Consider the following 13587-nt stretch of genomic DNA (forward strand, 5'->3'; position numbering starts at 1 on the left):
TTTAGATCATTTACCTTGTAAGTAGGTCATTTACTAATGAAAAAATTATTGATATCTATATATGATGTCTGATTATAGATATAGGCAAACAAATTTATATATATTTTTGTGGGTGTTCTGATCATTTCCCTTATATATAGGTCATCAACTAATGAAAAATAATTAGAATCTATAAATGGTAGTTTTTAAGTTATTGAAAGTATATAGAGATATATATTTTTATATGGGAATTTTCATAGTTCAGCTGATAATATCAACACAGACAGAGAAAATTAAGATTATATTTCTTCTGCTGGAACCATTTTAATCTAAAACCATATTTACATACTATCAAAACTTGAAAGATAAAATTGAGAATGGAAATGGGGAATGTGTCAAAGAGACAAAAAACACGACCATAGAGCAGACAACAGCCGAAGGCCACCAATGGGTCTTCAATGCAGCGAGAAACTCCCGCACCCGGAGGCGTCCTTCAGGTGGCCCCTAAACAAATATGTATACTAGTTCAGTGTATTAGGAAGGAGCAAAGACTGGCGTCCAGAATATGGACCAGCACACAATAAATTGAATTGTGTGAATATGATAAAACTGTTCGGCTAAAGACGTCAAACGCTATCCGTCATAAATTACCCGAAAAATAAAACAAAAGATAGGGTATATCAGGGTAGCGACTGACGTCTGACTAAATAGAAGAATGGGGCTGAATGTTGAAATACTAGAGTTTCTTTTGTTTAAATTAAAAACTACACCCATCTGATTCTCATTACTTTGTTGGGCCACTCTTGCTTAATGCAGTGAAAGAATTTTAGGAACATTTTCCTGCAGGACATCCATTTGTGACTCCTAGTTATCCAAAAGGAATGGCAATTCAAAGTTTGTTAGGTATCATAACTGCTCCTTAGGCTAGAATCCAATCTTTTACAGGTGGAAGGAACCAGTTGATACTAATAGGGCCAGGAAAGTCAAAATGTGGCCTAAAAAATTGGACTTGAAACATGACTTTGTTCAATTCTCAGCCAGTATATTTTTATTTTTTTTCAATCTCAAGACATCTTGTTTTTTTTTGTAGGTCACGTCCATCTCCTTCAACTTAATTTTTAAGTGGACTTAGGTTTATTTAACATAAGGATCGGAATATTTATTAAATTTATTTTATGAAACTACCATTATTGGTGAATTTGTTCAATATTTATTTTGTGAATATGATAAGTCACCGGCTTTCACTTTTAAGTTGGTCGTAAGTCAATTCATTAAAGTTTAAATCTCCATATTAAATGAAAACTAAGCATAGCCTTCGGTGTACTTTGATTTAAATCGGCTAATATTGTTTAAAATTTTGATATCTAGCTGTCAGTTCACATAAACTAGCATGTTTTTATGATATGAATATATGATAAGGGGAACATTTTAATCTAATTTGTCATGACTGTACATGTATAGCTCCTTTAATGTTATCAACCTGAGCTGTTGGTCTGAAAAAGAAAAAAAAAATATTAGTTTGCATGAACAGCACTTGTTTTTAGAGTTGGAAAAAGTGGATCTGTTTTTTTTTTACTTGTTTGTGGATCAGTCTTCTCATGATGCATTCTTCTTTGCTTTTCAAAAATACTTAATGCTAATTCACATTAACTAACTGAATTAAGAACGACTGCACTTAGAGAAGATATTAGGACCTGTTGAACTCAGTCAGTATAATTACACACCATTTAAACTAAAAAGCTCTATTGCCTCAGTGGAGAGGTGCTTCACAAATTTTGTTTTAAAAATCCTATTGCAATTTCCCCCTCCCAATGACAACTTTACATTTTTAGAAATATCTAGAATTTATAATTTCAGTCTTAATTACAATATTACCATTCCCTCTGCTATATTGGTTAGGTGCTTGGCCGTCTGCTGAGTAGCTCTTGATCCATAAGCCATATAACTGTTACAGTAAGGACTGCTATAAAACATTGAAAAATAATCACAGAATTAGTTTTTTTTTCAGAAAATTATCTGGTTTAAAAGATCTAGGAGCTTTAAGTAGGCCTTTTAGAGTTTTCAAAGTACTTATAGTGGATTCACAAATATCAAACATTATTTTTCCGCTTTGAGAAATCTTGGGGTCTATATTGGGTTTATAGAATATAGAATTAAAATGGGGCAAAAAAAAACCAAAGAAACAATACAGAAAAATGGGCAAAAAAAATAAATGATAGAAAATAATGGATGCTTAAATATTAAAGATGAGAATAATGGATAAAATATAAAGAATAGAAAAAAATGGCCTAAGAAATTAAACGATACAGAAATGGAGACTGAACGACCAGACTCTGTTGTGTTGACAGTTATGGTATGACTCTGTGCACATATGTATAAGGCTGTATTGTGATTTAAACAATATTCAATCTTGTTTTGCACAAGTTCATGTGCATACAATCACATTTGTTATGATCATATGTAATACTATGCAACTTGTTTATTTGTAGTACACTGTACTAAAATAGGGACAGCGACTTCATTGTGAAAGTTGTTCTCACCGTCTGGTAACACCTAGCACAACCTATTGTAAACTTTCTATACAAACAAAACAAACCTATGGTACAGTTTTTCATTAACAATTTGACATATTTATCAGATTCTCATTGAACTCTTTCTTTAGGAATTGTTTGCCGATTTCCTTGACCAGGTTTTTACTATAGCCACAAATTTTACATAGTCAAACAATACATAAATTGTGCATGTAAAAATATATTTGACGTGTTCCCATTATCAAGATTAAATGTTTATATGATCGTATAAAGCATATATAACTTATACACCTGAATGAGCCGAGCTTTTCATACAATATCTTTAACTTGAATTTAAACAGTGTGTTCACAATATTGACTTGAATACCTTTGTATGCTTCGAGAAATACATGAAGATTTTATGAACTTCTTTCAACGTAACTGATATGTTTTGATGAATTCGGATATTTACATGACAAACAGAGATTGTTCAGTGTTAGACGTTTAAACATTCATAATTTTTGTTGTATTTTACACTTCTAAAAGTTGTTTGGACTTTTTTCCAGGTCACCGGAAGCAAGCTGTAGCGACAGAGGAAGATTATTGAGAACTAATTCGTAAAGGTAATTTGTATGAATTTGATTCTGAGAATATTTTGATTTGCACTTGATTATATTTGTTGATATGTACTTATACCAATTTGAATATTTTTTGTTTTTAAAATATATGTAAAAAGTAAAATCATGTTAAAATGTTTAAATGGATTCATAGAAACTATTCATCATGGAAAAAAAAGTTTTTGCTTATAATCAGACTTTTTCATCAGATGTGAACTTTTTACAATATTACGTCTGAACAAATAATGCACAAATCATGTTATTTTATGTCACGCTGCTAAGCTTTGTAGAATTCTATGTCTGGAAGTTGATTTGTTTTCACAAATACAGAAACCTTATAAGTTCAACTTAAGATATTGTTTTTTTCTGACTTTATTGATAAACATGTTTTGAAATTTGTAATTTATATAGTGACGTAAATTAGAACTTAACTCATATTCAGAAATCGGTCAGACTTTTTGTGGTTCAGGTGAAATTAGAATTTTATGTAATCATTTTGATGAATAATGTCTTATGTTTAAATGTTTAATATTTACCTGGAATAATTAAGTGTTTACTAAATACAAAGGTGTACCTATATACTTCTGCATGTATGCATACCGTGTAATTGAATATTTAGTGCAAGTATAATCTACTGTTATCCTATTACTACTATAAGCAGAAGGAATGGACAAATTATAGCCTATGTAACAGTTCAGTATCCTCTTAAGTCAGGTTCCTATTGTCTGACAAGGTTCCTAAAAGCATAGGCTGTGTTGCTAATAGTTACAGGAAATTGTGAAATGGATATGAATCAAAGAGGATGAGAGTATGCATCAATGAGACAACAACTCATTGACACAAAAAACCAAAAGACATCATGGACAGGTGTTTATACATTATAAGCATTAATCGTCCCATGTCTAAAAAGGCTGTGAATTTATTCTTTAGAAACTATAACAGATCTGTCATCAACATTAAATTCCCTAATTAACAAAACTGTAAGGTTTGACAACCACTGACTATACGTCGTAACAGGCATATGAAACTCTATTTGAGTTCTCAACCCTCCCCCTTTTAATCACAATCATTGAACCAAATTTAGAAGGAAAAAGGCAATGAACTCTAAAATATTGTTTGTCGGAAAATCTTCATGTAACAAGTTATATGTGTCATTATTTTTATTTAGATGTGCCCTCAGGTAAAATGTATGGTTTTTGCTCATTGTTGATGGCAGTAAGGTGACCTGAAGTTAGTGACATCCTTGTCCTTTGGTCTTTGATGGATTAAGTTGTTTCATTGCCAATCATACCACATATCCTTATTTTGATATAATTTGTTTGTGCCATATGTAAACAGTAATATACGAGATTGTAAAATTTTTATGGGAAAATGCATAAAACTGTTGTTTAATGTTACAAGGCTATTTACTATTATAGTATTATATACATACTCTTAGCTGATATTATGTATGATTAAGAAAAGATTTGAAGCGGCATAAATCAAAGTAATAATGTGTACTTTTTATTGAAAATAAGCTTACCTAACAAAGACATTTAATAAGTAAACAAATGAATTACTTCATGCATGTATGCTTTACGATATTTATTAAAGAGCATTAACTAACTTCATGTCTAACACTTGAAAAAAGATTATGGTATTAAAATTCGTCTCTGTCAATGTTATGTAAGCAAAATAACATTTAAGTTTCTTAGGTGTCGGGAAATTGTACTATGATATGTAATTTGTCGTAAATAATTGTCCATATTGATGACTTGAGCATTCGTCCTAAATATAAAGGTCAGATGAAGTTTCAAATACTTAATCCTAGTTCCTTTTGAATTAAACCAGGGTATTCCCCCTGACACAAATCTGAGGCTTATATATATATATTGATATATACAATTGTATCTTTTATTTATTGAGGTAGTAAATTTGGTAGTTCCTCATTCTATGATGTAGAGATATTTCTTGTACTGTTGACTATAATTCTTTCAAGTGAGTATTGGTTTATTTTGATTTTATCCAAATTTTTATGCCCCTGCCGTAGTGGAGGGGGCATTACTTAGGTTTTAACCTTGTCTGTATGTACGTTCCGAAATTGGTTTCCATTCTCCAACTTTAGTTTGCCTCAACCAAATGTTATGAAACTTGTACACAATACTTATTCCATAATTATTTAAAATAACGTTAGCTTGCATGTCAACATTCTAAAGATAGTCTTCTCTGGGTTTTTTTTTCTAAAGTTGTACAAATTATTCATTTGAATCTTTTGACCCTCTTTTCTGAGGAACTATTTTCCGCTGGAAGTAAAGTAAACAAAAATCAATCAACAGAACTAAGCTAATTGGTTTAAAAGCAGCTGTTTCATTATAAAAGTCTGAAAATAATTTACCTTTTCAATTTTTGTTTGATTTTAAAGGGTAAAGAAAGACTAAATTTTAAAATAAACATTTTCAGTTGAAAGGGACATTGTTTGATCACTGTTGTAAATATACCATGAGCGTTCAGTGAACTTGATGCCAAGAACAACTCGGTACAGTTTGATTAGTTATATTACGATCAGAAATAGAAGTGTCTAATAACAATCTAACAATAATCACACTTACAAACAATTACTGACTTTTTGAACTCTCGGTGGTGTCGCATAAAAACACATTTAAACACACTTTGATCACAGTGTCAAATTCATGACTGAATCACCTTAAATCTTATATATTCAGTTAGATTTTAGAAATTATGGCATAAAAGCTGGTGATGTGAATCTTTTATTTCTGTATCAAAATCATACCAATAGTTACAGACTCTATCAGAGTAAAAAATAAAAGAGAAATTTAAAAATTAAATGTTACAGTCTGAAATCTGTACATCCTTTCTTTAGTGTTTAAATTGCTTTTAGGGATGATGTCCAGTGGCAAATATCATATACATAGTCAGGAAAAGATACCATTATGAGATACGAATATGAAACCTGCTTTTACCACAACCTGATATGTAATTCTGGCTTTAAACAAACCTGCCATTGTTGGTACTCATAAAAATGCCTTCTGCTTATCAAAGAAGAAGATAAAACCCTTTTTAATGTCTTTTTTAAGGGATTTACAAAGTTGGGGGTCTTTTAACTCACATTCTTCAACAAGATATGCCATTTAAACTTTGATAACAAATATTTAAGACCTTTCATAGTGTATCTGATGAGCAACAATTCCTGACTTTACTTCATGTACATAAGATGTCCTGAATGGTTTTTTTATTGTTGGCTTGCTGTTTCATTGTGTACATGCACTCCCCCATCTCCTTATATTCATATTTTCAAAGATTTTTCACCCTATTTGGAAAAAAACAACAGACATAATTCTGTGAGTAGGTGCATTCAAAGAGAGTAGATAAACATTAAAATTGTAATTGCGCCTTATCTAAATGTCAAACAGATTGTCAATTTGTAAATTACGTTAGCATTTCCTATATGCTCTAAATTGTCAATTGAAATTTTTGAAACGTAATGATCTGTTTCCTGCCCCAGCTTTTTGTAATGTTGAATAATTTACTTTGAATGTCAGCTTGATTCCCAAGCCATGCGGAATGTACCCTGCCGATAAACTAGATTCATTTGTTAAGTTTCTGTTATGCACGTTTCAGGAGACAGATCTGTTGATTTGACGGATATAGAAACTGGCATGAAATGTATTTGTTACAAAATGGTTTTCCCTGCTTGACATCACTGAAATCTACATATAACGAAATTATCAATGTATTAGTCAACTAGACGACTTCATTTGAAAATGTTTTCAGAATTTTTAGTCTGTGTTTTTGTAAAGGATTATGATTTTAGTAAATTTTAAAGAATCGAACCACCTGGTCCATTTAAGCTTTACATGGTAGACACATACTGTAAACTCTTCAAAAATATGTTAAGCTTTTATTTATTATGACTGAAATGGACCAAAGTTGAATGCATGTTATATGTAAACTTTAGACTAGACACTTGCATACCATTGAATTTATAAGGAGATTTTATAAAGTCCTATTGTATAAGCTTTAATACTATATTTCAGGATATCAATATGTTGATATTTCTTTATCAAATAGGGATCTAAAGGTATTAAACGCTGTTGGTATAGTTATTGATACATATTTAATAATGTGAAACTATTATAGATACGAAATTATGGTAACTGAATATACTCTATGAAGAGAGAACTATGTATTCATAATACAAAAAATGAAATTGAACTGAAACTTGATTCTTGTTTATGATGTAATTATGATAACTTTTACTCTATGAAGAGTGAATGATATATACTTAAAGTGATGTTAGGTATTTATACAGTAAAAAATTCTGTAATTTGATTATATAGGATTCACCTGTTAAGATACAAAGACTAATTGTCATATATATATGTGTGTGTTACAATGGTTTTTTTTTTCTATGTCACGGTCCACATGTTTGTTCTTGTTTTATAGATAGATATGAGAATTGAACAAGTTCGGGATTTTTTTATCTTGTTTTTGGTTTCTTTGGGGATTTTTTTGTGTGACTTTTATGTTTTCAGGCGAAAAGTTAAACATTTGACAAGGTTTTGTTTATGGATGGCTTCAGCGTTATTTGATGAATTGCTAATATTATGTGTGATTTTGAAAATCTGGGCCTTGAATTTAAAGCTGACTATCCACGTCATTTGAACTCTGGTGGATAGTTGTCTCATTGGCAATCATACCACATCTCATTATTTTTATAAAGAACAGTTTAAAACTTGGTATTTTTCCCAATTGTCTCAGGTTTTTATATGTAAGTTTTCATTAGAATCTCCTTCATATGAATTCAATTATTTGGGCCTACTCCTTTAAAAGCCAGATAAACAAAATAAAAAATGGGGAATGTTAGTAGTTATGGCAGAAAGTGTAAAATGGCATCAGAAATAGGTCACTGTAAGATTTTTGTAATGAACATAAGCATCTTCTTTTCTCTTGATCATCAATAAACTTAGCCTCTAAGCTGTTTACAAAAATCATTGACTGTCGTAAAAGCTTCTTATTTTTTCTATCTCCAAATTATTTCTTAGAAAGTTATTGATTAAGAAATTTCCTTCGTGAATTTTTTTCTTAATTTCTTGTCTCTGGTCGTCGTAGCGACTGAGTGTTTCATAAGTGATGGTTCGGCATGCAATGTTAGATGAATTTAGAATTGTCTTTATAATCTTTGTCAACGACAGTTCTGATCGGCTGACAAACGAGAACGTGTATACGAATGTGACAGATAACTTGGTTGATATTGATTTTAATCATCTGTTCATAAGGCTATGTAATTAAAAGTAAATCTTATATGCCTGGCTTTACTTTCCATTGCTATATACACAATGCTTTGGTTGTTTAAAACAATGGATACCGGTAACTCAAGATGGATTATTTTGTGACTTTCAGAAAAACTTGAAAGAAAAAAATCTTTGCGGTTGTTTTTTCAGTTCGAATGGTGAGTACATCAGTTTAAAAGGTAACGATAATAATTGAGGGAAAATTTTACAAGCTAGTGCCTTTTCAAAAAAAGGATAGGAATGTTCATTTTTACATTTGAATCCCTTTAAGAGGTATACATTTTTCACAATAACAAGCTTGCATGAATAAAATAGATAATTTTGTCTTTCTTTTTTTACGGAGGAGAAACAAATCGTGTGTTACAGTTTTGTTGTTGTTGTTTTTTACACAGTCTACTCACGAGTATATGTGTTGTACTGTTAAAATGGTTTTAGAATAATGACATTGTCACGAACAGTTGATTTTTATTTTCTTAAGTGGGCTTTGTTTATCCCTTAAAGACTGCACGATTGGAATCTTCGGATATTTGTGTTACAAATGATTTGAGAAGACAGTTTTACTTAATTGATTACATCGTCGGCATATCTTGAAAAGAAGAAAGCAATTTGCAGATGTGACTTCAGGCTTTATGTTTTGGGATAAATTGTGACGAAATTGCAGCTGTTCTTTGCATAAATCTATAGTATCTTTCGACCTGACCAGTTTGAGGTTTTTATTACTTCTTAAAAAAAGGCAAGTATTAAGTTTTTTGAGTTTTTTTGTGTTCACAAAGTTCTATTGATCGAAGGAATTACATATACTGGTATGTCTTTTAGAGGTAAAATTATAAAGCCAGTGATTTGGGGCGGGGTTTTTTTTTAGGGGAGGGGGAGGGGGGGCTATAAAAAAAACCTGAAGGAGCAAAACAGTGCCAAAAAAAAGGAGGCAGTTAATGTAATATTTAAAAAGATATCTTTGCATTTTTTCTTATGAAATTGGGTGAATCAGAAGAAATATGTACAAATACATTTATAAGTTTTAATGAACAAAGATACTAGTATTGAATGGCTTTATTTAACATTCCTTTGGACTTAAAATTTGATTGTAAGTTTCCATTTTTAATTAAAATGGAATGCAATATAAAATTTCAATTAAGTTTTTTTTTAATTCATTTCTAATATGTTAAGTATAATGTTAATTTTTCTAATGACTAAAGTAAAATGTACTTTAAATGCATTTGGAGGGTTTAATTTACTAAAGTATTGCTCTGATTTATAGTCTAACATGCTGCATGTAAATATTGCAGTTAGAAATTTAATCTAAGGATATTAAATATTCATTGGAAAGTTACTGAAATAGAATTAGAGTATTCAAATTTTGAGGCAATAATTTATAATTTATTATGTAATGATAATAGCATTGTCTAGATTTGATGTGATGTTTAAAAAAATTTGAATTGTAAAAGCATTGTCAGAGGTTTGTATTGATCGGTCTAAGCCAACATCTTATTATGGTTAATTGGACGAGCATGCAGGGTCTCCAAGCTACAATTTCCTTTAGTAATCAGTTTGATTTAGAAGTCTTGTCTTAATTCGGTTATACATTAAGATGTCTAACAAAGAACATGGGATAAAATAGGAGAGAGTTCTATCAAGAGTGATGGATTAGTGATTTTTTCGACATTTGAGGTCAGACTGAAAGCCAAAATAGCATTTGGAGAAGGAAAAGAGAAAAACATCAAAGAAACGAATTAGTTTAAGGATTTTTTTATGGTCATGCTTCTAGTGTCTTGAATCGGATTAGTCAGTTTTAGTCAGTTCGATAAATTTAGATGTGTATTGCATTATACTAGAAAGAAGGGTTATAGTTTGGTAAATATGATACTTTTTTATTCTTTTATGTTTTTTCTGTAAATTTTCTGTAAATAAATTGTTTTATTATTCCTTGATGTTTTAGTCAAACAGTTTTACAAATAAGTTCAATTGTTTTTACGTAAGCATGGTATATAAAGAATTCAACCAATTAACAATAAAGAATCAATGAAATTTTTGACTGAATTGAATTTTTTATTTAGATAGAGACAAAAGTTAGATAATTTGATAAAATGTAAAATTGATTTAGTCTGGTGTTTGTCTATTAATATGTCAATAAATTTCAAAGAAACTCTGTACAGATATAGGTCAGAACAATTGACTTTTACTGAGAACCATCTATACAGGAGGCAGATAATCCTATATCGATATATACAGTCCAATCATTGTACTTACCTAATATTAGATAGGATTTTTGCTTTATAGATTATGTGTCAGTCTTTTTTTTTTTTTTATGAATGTTTGTTTTAAAGAACTATTAAGGATTTCTGTTTCATTTATATCTGCCCTCATATCTGCTTTTATTAATTTTGTTTGTTTGCAACTCTCAGTGACATTGGCTATTTCATGGGAGCCCCATTTTTGTTAATGGAAGCTAGAGCCTGAGTAACCAGAGAAAGCCACTGCTTTTTGTTTTTGCTTTTTTTTTTTTGCAGTAAACCTATAATCTGAATTAGACTGTGAAATCCTGTGGATCCATTATTATTCACGGGTTACCAATTTTTGTGGATTCTCATTGGTATAGGCAAACCACGAATTTTTATGTTGAACGCAGTATACACATTTGCTCTAAGCTTGTATGCAGACTTTGGTAAAACCAAGAAATCAAATATCCACATAAATACAAGTTTTACACAATCCACGAAAATTGGTACCCAAGAATATAAATAAATCCAATGTATTATATATACCGTCAATAAACTTTTTATAATAATACAAGAATCGTTAAAGGGGCACTAGCTACGAGATATCTAAAAAATCTAAAATATGATTTTTTTTGTTCAATCATTAATGAAAGTGAAATAGTGGAATAATAATTAGCTTTTAGCGGCCAGTATGGTTTAATTTTGTCACAATAAGCTAAAAAACATTGATAATAAATTATTCACTTGCAAGTGAATAATTCGACCTCATTGAATCCGTATTCATGTGAACTTCAATTTAACCCCTTAGCTAGAGATGGATAACGCATGCATTGTGCGTGTATAGTTATTTAAAGGAAAAGAATGTCAACATTGAAAGTGAAACAAAGGTAAATCATTTAATTGACTGGTTCGATCCACAAAAAATCATTCTGATACAGGTAAAAACGATGATTAACATATATTTTTAATCTATAATATGAAATTAAACAGACCTAGAAGAATCCAATTGCATGAGTTCGCTATATCTATTTATATCTTTATTTATGTTTATATCACTTATATGACTATCGGAGGTCTTCGGAGGACAACTCGATAGTTAATTAGATGGCGTCTAGACTAAAATACACACGAAAAGAAGCTACATATTCTCGTGCCCATGCCCTGTTAATTGTTTATTTAAGACTTTTTATAATTTGGATGAATGTTTTACGTTGTTAAAAATCAAATGTGAGAATTTGAGTCATGAACATGAATTTGACAGCTAGTGCCCCTTTAAATGATGTCATTCTTACAAAGACTAATACTAAAACTTGTGGCATAATAGTACTGAAAGAAATCTGTACTTTAGGAAATATAAAAATAAGAAGATGTGGTATAATTGCCAATGGGACAACTCTCCACAAGAGACCAACCAAATGACATAGAAGTTAACAACTATAGGTCACTGAATGGCCTTCAGCAATGAGCAAAACGCATACCGCATAGTCAGCTATAAAAGGCCCCGAAATGACAAATGTAAAACAATTCAAAAGATAAAACTAACCACCTGATTTTTGTAAAAAACAATGAAAGAAATACAAATAAGATATACAGCAACAAACGACAACCACTGAATAACAGGCTCCTCCGACTTGGGACAGGCACATACAGAATCTTTAGGAAATGGTTAGTTTTGGTCATGGTCATGTTTGTGACCTCTGGGAAATTATTTTGATAGTTTTTTTTTACTTTTTGTCTATGAGTGTGTTTGAAATGGAATAAAATCATAATATTAATTACACAAAATAATGGGTAGGATCAGTGTTTTTGAATATTTCACTCTTTTTTTCCAATTATAGTGAAGAAGTTGACAAGAATTGTTTTATATATATATGTGAATGTGTGTGTCAGGCTGATTTTATAGTCTAAAGCTTTTCAGTAAAGGAAGTAATTTATAGTAAAAAGAAAAGGTTATATATATAATTCTATTTCTAAGAAGTTGTTTTAAAAACAGGGGCACTGACCTGTTAATTTGATGTTTCATAAAAACAAAACAGTTCATCAACGTCATTACCTGGACCGCAAATGGTTATTTAGCATATTTAATGTATTATCTTAATATGACTTGCGGAAAGGTCCGTTAAATTTTGATGTATTAATCATAAGTAATGATGAGCTTCTGGATTACCGAATACATGTTTTGATTGTATCAATAATATTGTTTTTATGTTAACATAGTCAAACACTTTTCTTATGATTGAAACACTGACAGGACACTGATTTTTTTTTTCTGCACAAGAAATCATAGTCATCAGAATGATTTATGTTGCTCCTGACGACACATTATTTTTACATCTTTAAAAAACATGAACATTTTGATGGGTATGGATAGAAGTTACTTAAAACTAATTTAGGATATATGCAAGGAAATTCACAATTTAAGTGAATTGCACTTTTAATTGTTTTTCTGGACACCTACTTTGTGGCCATAGAGTTTAAAACCTTACACTGCATAAACACTGATTCCTGAATTCCAGAAAAAATGAATCATTAATTCCCCAGTGTCAAGAATTCCCGCAAAATATCAAGGCCCCATCATGCTCCCTAAAAAGGTCCATCCGCCCCTCATGCTTGGTTGCAATGGTTTTTCTGTTTAATCATTGTTAGGCCAAAAATAAATATAATTGTGATACCTGCCTCTCTACTACCGCTAATTTTCATGACTACCCTAACACGTTTTATGGACATTATTTGGTTAAGCACCTTTTATTTACAGACATTTTTAGTTGAAGCATCGTTCATTCAATTCCAGAACATATCCTTATATGGTCTATATAAAATTAAAAAAAATATATATATAAACAATTTTACCTTAACTTTTAAAACCAATTTTTTTCTGCCAGGAATCAGGAATGAAGTATACTTAATTATATGGCCTTGACAGTGCTTATTGATTGACATCAGGTTACGGCATGTAAACGTGGATATATTTCGC

At 30.5% G+C, this 13587-nt stretch overlaps 1 protein-coding gene across 2 annotated transcripts in view; it reads left to right on the plus strand.

The window, feature by feature from the left end:
* The first annotated feature begins 2823 nt into the window (after positions 1 to 2823).
* LOC127701053 (interleukin-6 receptor subunit beta-like) overlaps positions 2824 to 13587 on the plus strand; it is a 53021-nt gene continuing 42257 nt past the window's right edge. The window contains exon 1 of one of the 2 annotated variants that reach the window (XM_052204861.1): positions 2824 to 3112. The gene's annotated coding sequence lies outside the window, so the exon portion shown is untranslated. The remainder of the gene's footprint in view (positions 3113 to 13587) is intronic. The other variant, XM_052204836.1, reaches the window with a different exon arrangement.

The sequence above is a fragment of the Mytilus californianus genome, unplaced genomic scaffold (assembly GCF_021869535.1).
Source record: "Mytilus californianus isolate M0D057914Y unplaced genomic scaffold, xbMytCali1.0.p SCAF_1, whole genome shotgun sequence".
Taxonomy (NCBI): Eukaryota; Metazoa; Mollusca; class Bivalvia; order Mytilida; family Mytilidae; genus Mytilus; species Mytilus californianus.